Genomic DNA, 15,000 nt, shown 5'->3' on the forward strand with positions numbered 1-15,000 from the left:
CTCAGCTGTCTGTAAATCTGCCTATTGCCACTTCTTAAGCATTGCCTGTTGTCTACCTCTGCCCTTCCTCTATCTCTGGTGAAATCCAGATTTCTGCCTTCATGTCCTCACATCTTAACTAGTGCAACTCTCTTATCTATGTCCTGGCTACATCTAGCTTTCCAGATTTAGTATGAGCAGAAAGCTGCTGTTTCATACATACCGGAAGTGTGACGACATAACTACATTCTCCCACAACAATGGCTTTTAGTCATTTCAGCTTCTAGTTCAAAATTTCCTTTCTTACTTTAATTCTTTTAATGCCCCAGTGTATCTTATGGACCACATTTTCCTTTAGTCTCCCCCTTGCTCCCTATGTTCATCTTGCAGGACCTACTCTCTGTCCTCTTATACAATCTTGTCCCTGCAGATAAGAGACCATTCTGCTCTGCAACTCCTTATGTTTGGAACTGCCTTCCTGTACTTCCCTGTTGCATCTCCTTTCCATGTCTCATCAAATATAATCTGTAAATACATCCTTTCCTATGCCTACGCCTCTTTTTTTTCCCATCTTCAGGCCAAAATTTATTAACATAATTTATTAAGAGTATTATTATAACTCTAAAATGTTTTGTAAAGATGGGCCTGAACCAAAATCCTGGATCTGAATGCTCCCAACATTAGCGAAGCTGGAATCCCAGTTTGGCACCGAGCTTTGTGGCTGTTTTTTCTCTCTCTACTATGTGCTGAACCAAGATTTTGAATGAAAATGCCTCCAAAAATCAAGATCCATATCTAGTTCTCAACTTTGCAGCTTGGATACAGTTCTAATTTTTTAGGATAACAGTCGTATGAAAGATTCTATTGATAATACGGTGCTGTTTAAATTAAACTTGAAAAATAAGAGAACAGAATTATAGGGGTTTCTGTAGCGTTCATTCTTCCCCCACTTGTTTTAGAGTCACAACAAGATGTGTTATTAATGGACCCTGAGTAGAGCAAGTTATTTGTTATGGTAACTTTTTGACCTATTTAATAAGTACTTAAAGCAGTGTGGTGCAGTTTTTATTGTACTCTGCAGTGTACAGTTATGAAGTGTGGTACATAATAAAATAAAAGCAATAATGTGGATATTTCAGAGGGATCCATCAGAGTAGACCTGAAGCAACATATTTCATCTGGTTTGTCTGGTTATGAAGCTTTGCAAGTTATAGCTGAAATAACTAGGAACAATACTGTGGTTATGACTTGTGATTGTTTACCATTGTAAGCAAAAGAGTTATGTGCTTACCCTTTTCAGTGCTCAGAACCATTTTAAAAATAAGTTCATTAACACCCCGATATAGTTAGCTATGAAAAAATGAATGCCTTTTTCAGGGTTGTACATTAAAAATATTCATATGCTAATGTAAAATATTATTTTATTTAGATATGATTTGGAAAAGTAGAATCATTAAAACAGGCTAACAGTTGTGCAATTAATAAAATTACATACATAAGGTTAGGAAGGTCTCAGTATGACAGTTTTCAAGTTTAATTTAGTAAATGCAACTGCAAACTTGAAAAAACAAAACTACTGTATGAATTTATGAGGCTTCCTCATGCAAAAGCTAGTTTATCTTGTATGCATGGAGAGGTAATTAGCCATTCCTAGTGTCTTACAAGCTTTGGTGTATATATATGCTTTAAACTTAATAGCTTCCTACTCTACAGCTCAGTTTTTCAGTCCTTATTCAGTCAAAAATCCCAGAAAGGTCAATGAGAGTTTTGCCTGAGTAAAAGATTATAGGATTTGCCTCCATAGCTTGTAATTTTTTTAATGTGTAATGTGCCTTTTCTTTTTCTTGTGACCATAACTTTTTATATCATCCCAAGTACAAGAAAAAAACTGATTGGACCTCCAGGAAGTGCCCTGATGTTAATCAGGCTAGTGTGCAAGACAGAAAAGCTGATAGTCAGAAATTGCTCTTTAAACTAAGACAGACTGTCAGTCTTTAGGAATGGTGGGGAATGGCCTATTTATGTAATCAGATACTAAAGCTGGGAAGAAGCTGTCAGGCACATTCTTGTTGTGTAAGCAGCAGGCAAACTGTGCTTTATCTGACAGACAGTGTGTAAATCTGTCCATGCAAAAATCCAAATGTTTAGTTTGCTTCTAGTCACTGTAATAATCTACTTATTTTCTTGTGCTAGAGCGATGACATCACTTAGCAGAATGCACCACAGACAGGAGTCCCAGATAAGGCTCTGTAACTGTCAGTCATTCACTCCTTGATTGGCAAGGAGATAAATAGGAATTTACTGCAGGTTTGCTTCCAGCTAAAAGAGCAGACAGCACCTTAGGATAACTATATGAAGAGGATGAAGTGTATTTAGCATGCTCAACCTATAGCTTGGGAAAATGGATAGAATAACTTCTTTCAAATTTCAGTATTTTTGTATATTAATAACGGCTACTGAATAGAACACTTTAAAGGCAAATTGCATGGATTGGTTGACAAAATCAGTAAAGTAATACAAAAACAACGATATGTAATTACATGATTTTAAAACAATTTGTGAAAATACCAGTAATTGTTTCAGTATCATCATAATTGAGAATGGGGTTAGTGTCTTTCTTAAGTTAAAATCAAGGTAATATCATAGCATTTTCTGATATTTTGTCAAACTGAACCTTGTCCTGGAAAATAGCCTGTTCTAGAGGTGGAAAATGATTGACTATATAGTAGTTAAACCATGGTAATTGATTCAAAAATTATTACAGACTATGTATATTGCTGATTTATTTACTCTGTGGTCAATAACTAGACAGACCATGGTCTAACCCTGAACAAATGAAAAATCTTTGCTATGGAGATGCAGTACCATGGATACATTATTTTTGTAAATGTTTTATATACAAAAAAATAGTTACTTTAAAAAGACAACTGCAATATAATAGGAAATCTATTCTAATCTTCTAATTGCATCTAATCTTATAGATCTTCTAAGTGCCTCTAATTCCAAAGGAGAGTAAAAAATATATTTTAATACTGAATATGTCCAAAATATAATTTAATAAGAATAATAATCTGCCAGACTGAAAATCCATCTCTTTGACAATCTGATGATATGGGATGGAACACTGAAAATGCAAATAGTTCTTTAAAGAAAGACATAGACATCTAGAGTTGTTGTAATTCAGTAGCATGAGTTTTAAAAAAATTTTGTAAAGGTCAATGCTTCAAATTAATCGTTTTTTTAAATACTAATGAAATTTACCTTACAAAAGCATTGAAAGTCTGCCTATCCTGAGTGTAAGGCTTTTAAAGGAATATTCTTAGTTAAATTAGCCTCCAGTTCATCAAAAGGTAAAACATCCTAGAAGGTTGACCTAGTAGAGGAACATATCAGGCAGTGGCACACATTTTTGTATATCAAGCCAATTACTCTTGTTCTTATTGGGCCTAAAATGATGGGCACCATAAATGAGCATTAGTTAAAAGCACACTTTTTGTGCAAACGTGTTATGAGCTTTTTAGGTTACGTTTAGACTGAAAATTACATTTTTTTAAATCGTAAGTGTGCCCTCAGAATCACAACCTCAGATGATTGCATCTTAATTTGAAATACATATATACTTCAGTGGGACTTCTCCTGCTCACTAATAAAGAGGAAGAGCACAGTAATGGAGCATTCTCCATGTGCTGAAATAACTAATGGTCTTGTTCAATTTCAAAGGGTTAACCTTTTGAGAAGAAAGCTTCTGCTAGTATCATAGTGATGGACTCTATATAAAAATCACAGTGATAGATGCTATATAAAAATCTTTGAACTTTTGAGTTGCTGTATTAATATAGCATTTTAAAAAGAAGCATGATATAGAAAAGTCCATGTTGTAACAAGATTGGCATTGTTGCGTCATTAGCATAATACTTCCATCTCCTTAAATCATAACTTTGTGGCATTTCTATATATTGTAGTAGTACACTTACAGTAGTCATACATCAACATCTTCTCACTATATTGAGACTACATCATCATCACAAGTAGTAATATTAAAGCACCCTGCACCAAGTGATGTAGCATTGAAGGTACATCACAATGAAGTCAAAGTAAAATCTTATTCAAATTAACTTTTAAAGGGGCACTGATGAGTGATCTAAATTTTATAGAAATCATTATGAAACCTATGATCGGTATCACCATTTCCATTCTTCTTTGTTTTTAAATTTTAAGTGCAGACATTTTTAATTTGAATTTAAACATTCCTGTGCAGTGTTTGCAGCCCAGATACTAAAGCACTGGGCTAGTTCATGAAAACAAGAATGTTGAACTAACTAAAATATCATATAAACAAAAGTGAAATTGACTAGTTTATTTTCATCATTCAAAGTAAGTGAAATACAGTAAGTAAACAAATAGTTAAGTGGTGAAAAGTAAATGAAATTTTAAAAGTTCAGTTTTTAATAAACTAAGATGTTATTAATAATACAACCAAGAAAAAATATTTACCTTACCATGTCTCTTTAAACAAAGTTATTTTGCTGTAACTATAGCCACTACATTGGCTGGAGCCAATGAATATGGAACTTAATAGAGTCTCGTTGACTTCAGTTGAAGTTGGATTGGGCCAATAATTAAAATATCACATTATAGTAAAATAATTTGTGTTATAGTAAGATCACACTTAGAAAAAATGCATTTATAAGCATTTGATTCAAATTGAGTTTGTCTTGTAATCTCACCTTAGTAAAATCATACAGGTGCTGCATTGCTGCTGCATCACTGCAATAAAAAAAAAACATGGCACCGAGTCTCAGAGCCCAGATTAATTGATTTGGGCTTAGAAGGCTTGGGCTGCAGAGCTAAAAATTGCAGTGTAGACATTCGGGCTCAGGCTGGAGCCTAGGGTCTGAGACCCACCTCATCACTGGGTTTCAGAGCCCGGGCTCCCGCCCAAGCCTGAATATCTGGACTGCAATTTTTAGCCCTGCAGCCTGAGTCAGCTGACCTGGGCCAGTCACGGCTGTGCTGTGGGTTTTTTATTGCAATGTAGATGTATCCTTATTGTGACACTGCATTGAAGTCACACACAGTAGCAGTTACTGTTTGGTAATGCCTCACGAGAATTTTCAGCTGTAAAGTTATTCATCTAAATACAATGCAAAATAAATACATAGAAATATAAAAAATTTGACTAATTTTAGAAGCCACCTGTAGATGTAAAATCCATGCTCACTGCAACCTTTGAGGAGGTCTTTGTCCAGCTACCTGGAAAAAAAAGGGGTGTTGTCCTTCTAAGGGCTTCTTACAACAAGGTGGGGATTAGGGAGAAAATTTACAGGGATGGACAGGAAGGGCAGGAAGTATTTGGGGCCAAGTCAGGAAAAGTCGGTGCATTTTCCTTCCTGGTAACTGGAAGAGTGGGGGTTTGTACCCCATGCAGCCCTGGGGAGGCCCTCCTTTACTGGGATTGGGTTTGCAGTGCTCACCCACTCATGAATTTGGCAAAAGGACCAGGTTCCTTCTTGACCCTCTGTGGGCATTATGCTAGTTGCCTTTTTTCCTTGGGGGTGGGATGGGGAGGGGGACTAGGAAGGATTTTTTTTCATTCACTGCTAAGGCAGAGTGGGTTTTTTCATCTTCCCCACAGCAAATCTGGGACCTGGTGGGATGCAGTAGAGTGGGTTAGGTTATAATGACAAAACTTAGTATGCAAAACTTGTGATAGATGTCCATTGCAGCTACTCTGTGTGGAAGGGTTATGATTATTGGATAAAATGGATTGGAAAAAGATTTGAGGGAAAGCATCCCTTAAGGGAGCTGAGTAAGGGTGGGGGATTGGGGCTCCTACGTCTCATACAGTGGGGAGCCAGCCCCCTTTTAAGGGAGCTGAGAAGGGTGGGGTGGAGCTCTTATGTCTGGAACAGTGAGGAGCCAACCCCTCTTGTTTTATAGTCCCCTTTCAGTTCATGTTATGAGAGGGTGATGCGGTCCCAGTATCAGGGTCGCTGGGACCTGCTTCGGAGTTATATGGAAATGATTAAGGAAAGGATGAATATGTGCACTGTACAATTTGTAGCTGGATGGGTATTCCCAGATTTTTTAATCGAATAAAGTTGTGGCCTAATTAAACCACATCCATTGCCTTCTTACCCATTTGCTTGTTTATATTTTATAAAGAAGGCCTGAAAAGTGAATTTTTTGTTTTCGTTTGTGTTTTTCCCAATTTGTTGTTTTATGTCCTTTCTTTCTTCCCTTTCTTAACACATTAATAATTCATGTGTGACTCTTGGATGACTAGAGAGACCTAATAAATTCATGATATCAGCAGTGTAAAGAAAGTGACATATAATTGAGGGAGAGGGAAAGCCTTTTGGTCCTCCCTGGGTAATGACTACCACTTTGACCTCTCTCCCACAAGTGCTAAAATCTGGTCTGCCTCTCTCAACCTCTTCCAAGATAAGCCATTTATCCCACTGAGTTGTGAAACCCTTCCAGTCCCAGATGAGTTCTGCAGCTGATGGAAATGTGCCTTAATTCCCATACATCTTACTTTGCAAAATTGAGGGCGTGGTCTGATTGTCAATATCATAAAAAGAATGGCACTTCCATCATCTATGACCACATAAAAACAGATGTCTCTCAGTACTTGAAATCTTTATAGGAATTTTCAAAGCCTGTTTCAGCTGTAAATATAAACTGAAAACATAAACAACAAAAAATAACCTCTTCTTTCTCCTTGATGTTGGCAAATGTAGTGTGCTTGACACCAGGCTTGTTAAAAATATATGGCATAGTGTAGTTTCTCTGATACTCTGATACCATACCACTCTGCTGTTTTACAAGCCTAGGCTTGTCACAAATTAAAGCTTTGTTGGATGGAATAAAGATGGCAATAAATATATGTCTCTGATGTCATTATGACCTAAATTTAACCAAAAACCCCAGAACACTGTTCTTCTTCATATTTAAATAATCTTGCTTTAAAAATATTTTTTTCTGTAAAGATTTTATTAAAGATGGAATTTACTTGAGGAGGGGCAATTTAATAGCTTAGATTTTATTATATAGGAACTTGCAATAGATATTCCTGACATCTATCATGGTTCATTCTGTACTGTAGATACAGCCAAACAGTAGATGACACTAACACCATGGAAAAGATACAAAAATAATAACTGTCAAGCCTCTGGTGACTAATTTTGTAAAGAAATGCTGTCCATCTCCAGCTGTTAATATAAACAGAACCAACAAAGAGGGGCTTAATTTGTTAAAAATAGTAGATACCTTTTGAACATGGAATAGTCAAAATCCAGCAAGAAAGAGGATTATTTTGTTACCCCTATGTGGTAACATTATTTGTCAGCTATATAACCGATTATATAGACCACAAATTCAAGCTAATGTTAGAGGGAAGACTTTTCATGGGAAACCTTTCTGCTGAAGTTCATACTCAATGAAACCCTTATTTAGTGGCCCACTTCTGCAAGCAAGAGTATTAATAATTTTATTAAGTATCAGAGGGGTAGCCATGTTAGTCTGGATCTGTAAAAGCAGAAAAGAGTCCTGTGGCACCTTATAGACTAACAGACGTATAGGAGCATGGCTGCATCCGACGAAGTGGGTATTCACCCACGAAAGCTCATGCTCCTATACGTCTGTTAGTCTATAAGGTGCCACAGGACTCTTTTCTGCAATAATTTTATTGATGAGATTAGCTCCAAAGAAATCAACTCCTTGAATTTGTCAGAGTCTTACTTGAGAAGGACTGTAGGATTTGGATCTCAATGAATAAATTCCCTTGCTTAACAAGCTCAGCTCTTGTGAATTGATTAAATTGCCTACTGGGATCCCAAAGAAGTTTGTTTGAATATGAGTCAGATGGATGTCCAAGGTATTTTATATTCCACTGTCATCTAGAAGTGAGGTAATAAACATAGCTGCTGGACTGCTGGATTTCTAAATAAATAAATCCTTTTGATAGCAAAGATCAAGAACAATGTTGGGAGGTAAAATCAGCTACGACTTTCCCACTGGGGAAGAGCCCATAGTATAAAGATGACCATAGCCCCAAGCTAAATTATTTGATCAGTATGATCTCCCCCTTCCCCCACCCCCCCAATTCCAGAAAGGATATTGAAGTGAATTCCTGGCCGCCTCCAAAGCTTTTCTGTGGAATGGTAAAAATAAAACCCAACATTATTTCTTGATACATTACTAGTTTAAACTAGTTGGTTTATAACATATAGCAATATTTGCACTGGCAGACAGCCTAGAAGTGTGAATCCCACTTAGTAAATCTTTTGAAGCAACCTTTTTAACATACACCTGTTGCTTCCTAAGATACTTTTCTTCCCTAAGATAGGATGAATTCTGTTAACCAGAGCAACTAGATGCCATGGTTACAGGCATCCAGAACCTTAGAGTTTGAATCTTGATCTTCCAAACCCGATTATGACTTAATTTCTTTCTCAAGATTAGGAGAGCCCCATGGATTTGGTATAAATGTGTGGAGCACAATATTAACCCCCTAAAGAAAAACAACAACAAATTATCATGTCTTAATACAACAAGGGAGGATGAAGTTGTCTGCAGTTGCCAGCTAAGATCATGCTAGATTCTAATGGCAACAATAGATGAGTTCTCTTCGAAGTATAGTATGATTTTGATGGCTTTTATGCAGTCAGGGCTTCCTGAACTTTATTGTTTAGTGTTTTGTGTTTTGGGATTCCTATTCAGTCTGATTAAAATAATGAATTTCAAACCCATCAAACACATTATTTGCGAGATTATCATTAATCATCATTCTCTGTAAAATCATACTGAGTAATTTGGGGCCAACTAATAATCTGATTAAAACAACCAAAGAAGTGCAAGTGGGCAGGTGGAGGATTCGAGTCACAAGTTAGGGTTTGCCACCTATGATGGACATCAGTTGATATATGTAATGGAAACTGTGGGAAAGTAACTCTTTATGGTATTATTCCAATAGACTGAATTATCCAAGAGGTTCCCCGTTCCAATCCTATGTTCTAGCATTCTCTGATACATAAGGTAAAGAAAAAGTAGTGTTCAAGTGAAACTGTAAGCTTTATTGGTGTAAAGGGGTTTGAATCATTAATATTGTACACAGATGTTCAATGTTTTTCTACATTATATATTTATACTAGTAAAAACTCTTAGAACAGTGTTAATGAAACATACCTTCTTGGGCATTAAATATTAGGCTATGACACTATTTTAAGTGATTGTATATTATAAAAAGCTCTGTTGTCAGATTAATGTTATAAAATTGACAGAATATTATAACACCAGAGAAGAAGATAAATTATAAACTTTCCATTTTGCCGTAATGCAATGGTAGGAATGATGGGGTTAGGGTTATTGGTGGCATCATATCTTTCAGTTGGTCCATAAGCCTGTGGCCAATACATAAAATAGTCTGTGGTCCACTTTCATTTATAACCTAGTTGATTATAATTGTTTAATGTTTTAAAAATTAAAAAATGTATGTTTAAAGTGTGATTCTATTCTGAAAAGTGACTGTATAAAAAATAGTACCTACTTACTCAGCAGATCCACTCTCTATGTATTTTCAGAGTCATAAATGACAAAAACTAAGCTTTTACTACATTTTACCTCTATTAAAACTGCAGAGCCAAAAAAGCTGTAAGATAGTAAGGGGTATTATCTTCTTGCTCATGTTATGCCTCTGCAAACCTATGGGCCAGAATCTTTGCTCATGTAAATTAGTGTATCTGGGATCTGGCCCTATGAGTTGGAATACATAAATTTGAAATGTAAAGTGATATTGCATGAGTGCCACAGAGGGCAGAATCTAATCAATGGAGCCAGAAAAAACAGTTTGATTTGAAGACCCCAGGTTGAGATTCCTAGGCTGGCAGTTAGGAAAACGATCAATTTACTTGGAAACGGAACAAATTTGAGAGACAATAAATGCAGAACTCAACTATGCCATTTTCTGAAATGCACTTTTCAAAGTAGCCCCACTGTTATGTAGTTTGCCTCTCTGTTTCCACCCTCTATGAGTGGATACAATTCACCCTGCCCCTTTCTGTAGGAATGTAGTCCATCACCTGGCATTACTGCTCACTTTCCCAAAGTGTAGTCCTTTTTGAAAACATCAGACTACAATCTTCACATGCAGAAACTAGCAATGTGCCTCAGTTGAGTAATTTATGTGAAAAACTGTGTATTGTCAGTCTTTTGTTAGCAACAAAATTGTAATGTGGTGAATTTTTGTTTTAAAATTTATCCAGATATATCGTTAGATAGCAGAGGGTAACAGCTTCTGAATGATACATTACAACAAATAAGGGTAACAATTTGGTTTTAAAAATAACTTTTATTCTCCTGCACTTTGAGAAATGTACTTTCTGTTTTAAATTGAATTTGGAACTCCGGATGATAGGTGCCAGGCTCATAGCCCTATTCTGTTAGTCCACAGAATAGGTACAGTACAGCACAATGTAGTGGCACAGTTAGATATATTGCACAAAGAGAGTACAGTGTGTAGGTATAGTAGCTCATTTGCCTCAGCTACTATAATACATTTAGGGGCAAGGGAGTAGTTCATTTCCCATACCCATCCATTCCTTGGCACGTGTTCCAAGAACCTCTTGGTGCCAGCTGGCGGAGGGCACTGGGGCATGTGGAATTTTATGGGGATCTTCAGGGTTAGATATATGCATAATAGTTCATTAAAGGGTAGCATATGAAATCTCTAGTAAGAGCCAATAGCCCACTTGTCATCATAATATAAAATGCATGGATGGATAGTATTAGGGGAGTTATGTGTCTGTACTGAAAATTATGTTCTTGATGCAGGTTACCAGGAGGTGACATGTCTCAGGTTCCTTTGAAGCAGGAGATAATGGGTGCTTATCTCTCTGTCTGGGCCCCTGTGTATGTCTCACCATGGATGCCTGTTTGCATTCTGAGCCAGATGCTAATCAAGAGATTGTGAAATTTTCGTGAATGGAGATTTATGGAAATAAAAAAGGTCCCATTGTGCTGTTTATTTTTGAGTATATCTGAGGGTGCAGAGGTGCATTCTGTATCGTCACTAGGGAGACAGGCTTAATAGCATGTTTGTCTTAAGTACAGAGGATCACAACCAGGCCTGGCTGTAAAGCGCTGAAAGGATTTTGGGTGAGCATTGCGCTATAAGACATGAAAGTGTCTAGTTAAGTAAGTCTGCATTCTCAAATGTGTGCTATGATTTTTATATGTAACCATTTGTTTCTAGTATCAGAGGGGTCGCCGTGTTAGTCTGTATCTGTAAAAGCAGTAAAGAGTCCTGTGGCACCTTATAGACCAGGGGTCGGCAACCGGTGGCTCGCGGCTCGCCAGGGTAAGCACCCTGGCGGGCCGGCCCGGTTTGTTTATCTGCCGCGTCGGCAAGTTCGGCCGATCGCGGCTCCCACTGGCCGCGGTTCGCGGTCCCAGGCCAATGCGGGAGGCAGGAAGCGGCGCGAGCCGAGGGATGTTCTGGCCGCGGCTTCCTGCCTCCCGCATTGGCCTGGGACCGCGAACCGCGGCCAGTGGGAGCCGCGATCGGCCGAACTTGCCGACGCGGCAGATAAACAAACCGGGCCGGCCCGCCAGGGTGCTTACCCTGGTGAGCCGCAAGCCACCGGTTGCCGACCCCTGTTATAGACTAACAGACGTATTGGAGCATGAGTTTTCGTGGGTGCATGCATCCAACAAAGTGGGTATTCACCCACGAAAGCTCATGCTCCAATACGCCTGTTAGTCTATAAGGTGCCACAGGACTCTTTGCTGCATTTGTTTCTAATACTTCTACTTGCTATCACTTGAATCTCTATACTTTGCTAAATACACATTTACTTGTTTTCATTATAAACAATCTTAGGTGCTGAGTGTTAAGCAGAGTGGTGAGGTGAGATGTAACTGGTAAGCTGGGGTACACTGTTTCTTTGGAAGCTGTGAATCTGTGAATATGGCCTGGTGAGTGTTCAGTGGAACAGGGACTAGATACTCCAGGGAGAGTCTCGTAAGACTCGAGGGTTGGACGGTGCTTATCACTAGCCACTAGAAAGAGCGAGACCTCCATAGGTCTAGAGGAGAGTGCTTATGTTGTCTGTGGTCAGCAGAGTTGGGGAGCTGATCCACAGCAGGCACAGACAAGGTTTCCTCATGCTAAGGTGCCTCACAACCCTGGGAAGCATCACAATGTATCTGTTGAAATTACAGCAAAGGTGCTATTTGTGATAGTAATTTTTGTGTTGTAGACATGTTCACTGCAATGATATCACCAAAATATGCTGCATAGGCAACTTATAGTATACATTACAATTACTATTGTGGCTGGGCTAAACTGATGAAAAATCATTTGTGAAATGTATGGAGAGCGGGGTTGGCCTATTAATTCAGAATTATTTTCAAGTCTTGGAAATTTAGTTTTTGATCAGATTTTTGCAGATTGGCCTACCAAATCAGGTACTAGTGTGAAAACACATGCTTCCAAAAATCTGTTCATTTGCAATTTTGTATCAAAATACCTTGTCAGCCATCGTTGGCAATTGTGGATTGTTGAAGGAGACAGATTATAGGGAGAGCTTGTAGCTACGCCGAAAGTTTAGGTTGCCTAACACTTTATAAGACTCTGCTTTTAGTGCTATAATTATGCCAAACTTAATCTTTTTTGGTGAGGGGGAGGGAATAGGTAGAAGCAAAGCAGATTGGCAGGGACTGGAGCCAGAGTGGGGGCCTACTCGGGGTGAGAGACGTGGAAACAGGGACAGGAGCTGGGTGGGTAGAAAGGAGAGGGGGTAGGAGCCAGGAGGGTTTATAACTTCCAGAGCACACTTCCCTTCCAGAATCTGAAATCGAACCCAGGATTCCTGAGTCTGTTATCAGCAAAGAGCTGGGAAATTCGCTGCAAAGTGTGCGTCTCCCCACCACTGCCCTCCACTACTGGGGCTGGCTCACATAAAGAGTAACCACTACTACTGCCATCAGTAACCCTGTTAGCTTTCTTTTTCCTGTTTGCTTTTTTAAAAAATCCAGGTTTTTTTAGCTGTAATATCCTATATTAAAAGAATGTTGAGGTTGCAATGTCAAGAGCTCAAAAGTTAGGAAATGTCAGAATTAAGGTTACCCATGCAAACTTAATTCGGTCTCCTGATGTGTATGAATTATAATATGATCTGTAATTACATGATCTCATACCGGTTTTTCCACAGGACCCCTTTTTCATTCAGTGCACAGAATGAATGATGTTCAGAGAATAAATCAGGGTCGTAGAGTGAATGAGGCTGTTGTCTGTAGGACCTTTCCAACTTTGGCAACAAATGGAGAGATCCTACAGGCAACGTGCTTCCTCACTAACACAGCCCTGATTCATCCCTAGAACTGGTCCCTCCTGTGCACTGAATGAATCAGGGATCCTGTGGAAAAAATAGTATGTGATTGTGTAATTTCTGACTGTATCATAAGGCATATGCCCAAGAGGGCTGAATTAAAGCTACATGGGCAACCTTTGTCATGTCTTAACTTTTATGGGCTTAACTTTGCAACCTTGGCATTTTTAACATAGTTTTTTGTGTGTAACAGTACAGTCTATATTCATCAGGTCAGTTAGGGACCCAACTGATTAGGGATGCATGCACTCTGGTTCCACCGCCAGAAGTGGCCTGGGGATCAGACTAGGCTCTACATATTTGGAAAAACAAAGAAACACACCAGCAAACAAAGAAACACAGTCAGTGGTCTGATGAGCTGCCACTTGAAGGGCACCAGCTTTGTTTTACAGTTATCCTCTGAGTGGGAGCAGATGGTGGCCCAATGAGAGCAGCTTCTTATTATTGTGAGACAGTTTTATATCTCTGGCACTGGAGTAAAACTGTGATTTCTCATAAGGGACACAGGTTCTTCTCTACATCCAGAGGGTGGTATCTGCCCCATTTGCCTGTGGGGATGGAGTTAATCCACACGAACACCTCCTAAAACTGTTTTGCCAGTAGTTGGCTTCCACTTCTGGCCCAGCTGCTGGCCCTGTTATGTTTTTCTTCTCTTGCTTCTGCTTCATCTATAGGGTTGTGGCGGCTGCTGCAAGAGAAGCCAGTGAGGTGGAGGAGTGCCTTTAAACTAGAATTATAGGCAGCAGGAGTAAAGGAATTCATTTTTAAGCTGAGGCTATGATGTTGTATGGCATCAAAATGTTCCCCAAGATGCCACAGTTTTATTGCAATCCAATCTAATATTTAAAATAAATTTAATAAAAGAAAACCTCTGAGTTAAAATAGACAACACCTGAGCATGGTAATGAAAATCTTACTCCTGATGATTGTGAACTCAAAAATGTAGAGACTGGATACTTAGTTCAACCCTCCAAACCATATGGAGAACTTTGCCAGGCAATGCGTAGATCCTCCTGCTCTTGGGGGAAGGGAATGACAAAGGCCCTAAAATCCACTGTGCTGCTACAAACTGTGTCTAGAGAATGTGAGATTCTGCCACTTCTTAGAGAAAATAAACCAAAATGTCTTCTGCTAACCATTGGGTAGGCACAGGCAGTCAGCAAATCAGCACCAGTATTATTGAATTAATGTGCCTGAACATAACCAACCACCACAGTTCAAAATTTAAAAAGTAATTTTAATTTCGATCAAAAAATTTGAGCAGTCAACCTAGAAAAATAATGTTCATACAAAAGTTTGAAGAAAACTGTGCAAATGGATTCAATTATTTCAATTTTGCAAACATTGGGAGACCTCCAGAACAGGCAAATTCAACAAAAACAGCAACAACAACAAATAATATTCTAGAAATCATTGGCCAGCTCTAATCACTGTGAACCTGAATCAGATTGAAGCCAATGACCTAGAGGTCAACAGTGACCGCCGACAGCATCCAGACTCATTCTTCTCTCCTTCTCTTACTCTTTTTTTATTCAACATAAAATAAGAACATGTTTATACAAAAAAAGTTAAAATAATATTAAGATGATAACTTAAAGACCGTCCAAAATCTTATGCAGATTGCAATGCC

At 38.5% G+C, this 15,000-nt stretch overlaps 1 protein-coding gene and 1 long non-coding RNA gene across 2 annotated transcripts in view; one reads left to right on the forward strand and one right to left on the reverse strand.

The window, feature by feature from the left end:
- LOC123365026 overlaps positions 1-4,026 on the reverse strand; it is a 13,482-nt gene extending 9,456 nt beyond the window's left edge. Inside the window, exon 1 of the long non-coding RNA XR_006577396.1 lies at positions 3,954-4,026. This is a non-coding gene — a long non-coding RNA (uncharacterized LOC123365026). The remainder of the gene's footprint in view (positions 1-3,953) is intronic.
- The window catches only part of ZNF407 (zinc finger protein 407), a 398,789-nt gene that overhangs the window by 202,401 nt on the left and 181,388 nt on the right, over positions 1-15,000 (forward strand). The window lies entirely within an intron of this gene.

This window comes from Mauremys mutica, chromosome 2 (assembly GCF_020497125.1).
Source record: "Mauremys mutica isolate MM-2020 ecotype Southern chromosome 2, ASM2049712v1, whole genome shotgun sequence".
Classification (NCBI taxonomy): Eukaryota; Metazoa; Chordata; order Testudines; family Geoemydidae; genus Mauremys; species Mauremys mutica.